Source organism: Balaenoptera acutorostrata, chromosome 3 (assembly GCF_949987535.1).
Source record: "Balaenoptera acutorostrata chromosome 3, mBalAcu1.1, whole genome shotgun sequence".
Taxonomy (NCBI): Eukaryota; Metazoa; Chordata; class Mammalia; order Artiodactyla; family Balaenopteridae; genus Balaenoptera; species Balaenoptera acutorostrata.
The window spans coordinates 11,405,966-11,411,965 of NC_080066.1; positions in this window are offsets into that span (position 1 = coordinate 11,405,966).

Here is a 6,000-nt window from a genome sequence, read left to right on the forward strand (position 1 = left end):
GGGCTTTCTCTAGTTGTGGCGAGCGGGGGCTGCTCTTCATTACGGTGCACGGGCTTCTCATTGCGGTGGCTTCTCTTGTTGCGGAGCACAGGCTCTAGGCGCGCCGGCTTCAGTAGTTGTGGCACGCAGGCTCAGTAGTTGTGGCTCGTGGGCTCTAGAGCACAGGCTCAGTAGTTGTGGTGCACAGGCTTAGTTGCTCCGCGGCATGTGGGATCTTCCCGGACCAGGGCTCGAACCCGTGTTCCCTGCATTGGCAGGTGGATTCTTAACCACTGTGCCACCAGGGAAACCCCCCACTTCATATTTCTGACTCGTATGCATTAACCAACTAATTCCATTTATGACATGTGTAGTCTTATTGATCTGTAGTAAAGCCATTCCTCAGCTTTGATACAATATCATTTAAAATTCATTAAGGTGACTTCTGGTTTAAAATAATATAAAATTTCTCCCAATTGCCCATTAAAATAGCTATGAAACTACAGAATAAAGAAGAAAAGTTATCCCAAGGAAAATTAAGACAGTTATACAACTTATTAGAATTTGGGGTGAATCTTGACCAATGGAAAAGTAGATTTGACAAACATTAATGTGAAATACTAAGCACTTATCTTGTGCCAGCCACAGTGCAAGGTACTGGGAATATATTATCAGTAAATACAATTGTAATCAGCCTCACAGAGTTCACAGTCTAGCTCAGCTTACTATAATCTCCCAGACACTGCTTCATAGTGTACCTAAACCACCTGGAAAGAGGCAGGAGTGTGACTTTTACTATCCCGGTGATCCTTGCACTCAGAGGCCCTGTATCTGTACCAACTGGAATATTGGGCAGGTGGTACTTAGTCTATAGATCCTTATCTGGCAGCCAGAGCACTGATACTTTCTTCTTGCTCCACATCTCACTCTCCATTCCTCCTTGCCCCACATCTAGCTATATTTTTGCATTAGCTGGAAAATAGGTATACAGTTCTTAGCATAGCCCTTGAGTCCTAGTAAGTTCCCATTAATGTTAGACATTTACATTATCTTTTTTATTTTTCTAATTCAGAGGTGATTATGATTCCAGAGAGTGATGGCACAGAAAGTAGGGCTCAGGAAAACTGGTGGCAGTATCAGTATATGGCCGCTGTAGACTCCGTGTGTCATGCTCCAAAGGCAGAGAGGGCCAAGATCGGAGAATGCCGGTAGGAGTACTGTATTAGTCAGGGTTCTCCAGAGAAACAGAACCAATGGAATGTATATAGGAAGAGATTTTTTATAAAGAATTGACTCACCCAATGTTGAAGGCTGAAAAGTCCCGAGAGCTGCAGTTTGCAAGCTGAAGACTCAGGAGGACTGATCATGTAGTTCAAGTCTAAAAGCTGGCAGGCTCCAAGAGCCAGTGTTTCAGATTGAGTTCAGAGGCACAGAAAAAAAACACAACAACAATGCCCCAGCTGGAAGGCAGTCAGGCAAAAGGAGTTCCTTCTCCCTCAGCCTTTTTCTTCTATTCAGGCCTTCAACTGATTGGATGAGGCCCACCCACACTGGGGCAGGTAATCTGCTTTACTCAGTCTACTCATTCGAATATTAATCTCGTCCAGAAACACACTCAAAGACACACCCAGAATAATGTTTGATCAAACATCTGGGCACCCCATGGCCCAGTCAAGTTGACACAAAAATTAACCATTACAGGTACCTAGTAAGGATATTAATTTTTCAACCATTCCATAGTTTCAAAGTGCAAGGGGTGAGATAAGATGTCATGAGGAGAATCACAACAATTAAAAATACCCTAAAAACCAGCAAGTGGACAAGTGCACTTTAACCTGCTCTCAAACAGTAGATTCAGGAAGGGACGTCCATCTTCCCACAAATCTGTGGAGTGGGGTCAGGACAGTCCACGCTTCTATCTGTTGATAAAAAAGTATGACCAGATCTCAACTGATTGAAGAATGAGAAACAGAAGAAAAGTAAGGGTCTATAAAATGTGGTATAAGACCAGAGGAAAAGAATAATCTCCACAAAGTTTTGAAGAATTTCAGGAATCTCTTTGCCTTCCTCCACAAAGCGCAGGAAGATGCTGTCTCAATGAATTAAAGCAGAAGGACAAAGAAGGAAGAAAAAACCCAAAATGATGACAAGATGGGATAAAAAGGCAAAGCAAGATTTAAAAAGCAAAATGAGTAAAATGAGGACAACTTTAAAAAGGAAAAACAAATAGCACAGGTAAAATAAAGTCATTTTTTCATTTATGAAGAAAACATAGGGACTTTTCTGAATATGCAAGGACTAAGGAAATATCTAGAAATTCTTCACTTAGTAATTGCTATTTTCCAGAATTGCTCTGATTGTTCTAGTCACCAAGTATTGATAAGATAAGAAAAATAAATAGATACAAATGTCAGAAAGAAGAGGAAACAGAAGCTCTTAGAACTGAGGAGAGAGTTCAGTAAGTTTGTTGATTGTAAAATAAATATGCAAAATTGATTATTTTTCTGTATGCCAGTAAATGGTTTGAAAATATATAATCACAAATCATTATAAAGTATAAAATACCTAAGAATAAGCGCAATAAGAAATAGGTAGGGGGACTTCCCTGGTGGCGCAGTGGTTGAGAATCTGCCTGCCAATGCAGGGGACACAGGTTTGAGCCCTGGTCTGGGAAGATCCCACATGCCGCGGAGCAACTAAGCCCATGAGCCACAACTACTGACCCTGCGCTCTAGAGCCTGTGAGCCACAACTACTGAGCCCGTGTGCCACAACTACTGAAGCCTGCGCATCTAGAGCCTGTGCTCCACAGCAAGAGAAGCCACCACAATGAGAAGCCCACACACCGCAACTAAGAGTAGCCTCTGCTTGCTGCAACTAGAGAAAGTCCATGCGAAGCAACGAAGACCCAATACAGCCAAAAATAAATAAATAAATTTATTTAAAAAAAAAAAGAAATAGGTAGGAATGACATTGTAAAAATGATAAAACTTCACCAAGGGTGATAAAAGAAGACAAATAACTGAAGAGAAAAATCTATGTTCATTAATAGGACAGCACAATATTCTATTCTCATATACTGAAAGTTAATTCTTTCCAAGTTAATTTATCCATTTAATACTATTTGATTAAAGTCTTAATGAGATTTTTTTGAGATGACTCATCGAACAAGAATAACCAAAAAACAAATTAGAAAAATGTTACTAAAGACGGAGGCTTACTTTACCAGATTATCACTCATGGTGGATACAAGGTAAAAAATGTATTTTCAGCTCTGATCTTGTTCTGACATCCAGACTCAGCTTTCCACCTGCTGGTGGATATGAAGTCCAGCCAGAACTTTGAAGTCAACACGCCCAAAGCTCCCCTTCCCAAAATAGCTATCATAAAATCAATTAAGTCACACATCAGATGGATTCAAACTGCCCAATACTTCTATTTCCATTACGACTCTCCTAATCAGGCTCTTACTTCCCTATCCCTAAGCTATTGCCATGGTCCTCGCTCAGATTTCTGACTGTATTCTCTTCTCTATACATGGGATCCATCCAGCAGTCCCTCTGCCAACCATGCTACTACTTGACTAACCACCATGAAGGGACCCTGGTCGTGTCACTCAGTCACATGCCTCAAAACTTTTAGTGACCCCCCCCCAATTGTCTACTAAATAGACTCTAAGCTTGTTAGATTATATTGTTAAAAGGTCCTGCACTTTTTTTAAAATAAATTTATTTATTTATTTATGTTATTTTTGGCTGCATTGGGTCTTTGTTGCTGCACGTGGGCTTTAGTTATGGCGAGCAGGGGCTACGCTTCATTGTGGTGCACAGGCTTCTCATTGCATTGGCTTCTCTTGTTGAGGAGCACAGGCTCTAGGTGCGTGGGCTCCAGTAGTTGTGGCACGCGGGTTCAGTAGTTGTGGCGCACAGACTCTAGAGCACAGTGTCAGTAGTTGTACACAGGCTTAGTTACTCTGTGGCATGTGCGATCTTCTCAGACCAGGGATCGAACCCATGTCCCCTTCACTGGCAGGTGGATTCTTTTTTTTTTTTTTAATTAGATCTACTTTTTTTTTTAATGAATATCATTTTTGTAACATATAATTATGCTACTTTATAATTCTTTATTTTATTTATTTATTTTTGGCTGTGTTGGGTCTTCGTTTCTGTGCGGGGGCTTTCTCCAGTTGCGGCAAGCGGGGGCCACTCTTCATCGCGGTGCGCGGGCCTCTCACTATCGCGGCCTTTCTTGTTGCGGAGCACAGGCTCAGTAGTTGTGGCTCATGGGCCTAGTTGCTCCGCGGCATGTGGGATCTTCCCAGACCAGGGCTCGAACCCTTGTCCCCTGCATTGGCAGGCAGACTCTCAACCACTGCGCCACCAGGGAAGCCCGGCAGGTGGATTCTTAACCACTGCGCCACCAGGGAAGCCCAGGTCCTGCACTTTTTAGTCCCTACCTGTCTTCTCAGCTTTCTCTCTCATTAAATTCCTTTCTGCAAACTATGGTCCAGTCAACCTGAGCTGCTCACTGGGCCCTAGGGATGCATCCCACTTTGCTACTTATGTGATTTTACTTTACTAACTCTAGAATGCCCTTTCCTCCAATTCTGCATATCCCAAGTCTACCCCACCTTTTAACCTCATTTCACCTCTAACTGATTCCTATACCTAGAGGTTTTCCTCTGTGGATCCTTTGGTACCTCATGTTCCACCTCAAAGCATGATCATTTCTAGACAAATTTTACTCTATTCTACCAGAATATAAGTTCCCTATGGGACTTTGCTTATTCACCTGTGGGTGTTCATAGCTTCCATCACAGCGCGCGACAAAGAGTAAATGATCATTTTATATGTTGAACTCATTAATTAATAGACATGCATACAATTGATCCAAATAACTGAAAACTTAACAAATATTTAGTTAGAGGAAACTGACATATATTGAGCTATCCATTAAAAAAGACTAGAAATAGAACTTTAAACTACTAATAGATTTTGATTAGAGAACTTTGTTGTATGGTTTTCCAGAAATGTTTTTATTACACAGTATCAGTCTTTATGTTTTCAACCTTAACTCTCTTATTTTTTCATTTCTTGCCTTTTCAGAATGAACAGAAAGAAACCTCATTCAGCCATTTCATTCCATTAGTATAGACGAGGAGATAAATTAAACAGATATTTATGAAGGTGATTCAACGAAGATTTCACTATCCCTTAGTCTTCATGTCAAGCAGTCTTGACACACCCAGAAAAGGTCACTTAAAAAAGGAAAAATAGGTTGGCATCAAAATAGTTTTCTGTAACATTAAAAACTAGATGAGTGTGAAGCAAATATTAAAATTTTGTCAAATCATATAATCAATTTTATACAAGGCATATGAATTCTATATAATAACTAGAAATGATTGAACATATTACTTGAAATGTTTTGCATTAGTTCATTAAATCCTCAAAACAAGATAGGTGTTCTTCCCATTTTGCAGAGTGGAAAACCGAGGAAAGAGTGGTTGACCAAGTTTGCAAAGCCAGGATTTGATTAAGCTAAGATTTGGACCTTGGCCATGTGAGAACAGAACCTGCCCCCTTAACTGCTATTCTATTTTAACTCACCATAAAAGATAATGTGGTACTTTCCTTCTCGTTGCTGCTAAATACAACTGAAAACCTGGACAGTATATATAAAACAAACATAAGAAGAGTACATGAAAAGGTGTTCTATGTCAATAGCCATTAGGGAAATGTAAATTAAAACCACAATGAGCTATTACTACACACTTATCAGAATGGCTACAATAAAAAATAATAACACCAAATGCTGGCAAGGATGTGGAGAAACTCGATCCCTCATACATTGCTGGAGGGAATGTAAAGAGGTAGAGTCACCCTGGAAAACACTTTGGCAGTTTCTTAAAAGACCTGTAATTAGGGGCTTCCCTGGTGGCGCAGTGGTTGAGAATCTGCCTGCTAATGCAGGGGACACGGGTTCGAGCCCTGGCCTGGGAAGATCCCACATGCCGCAGAGC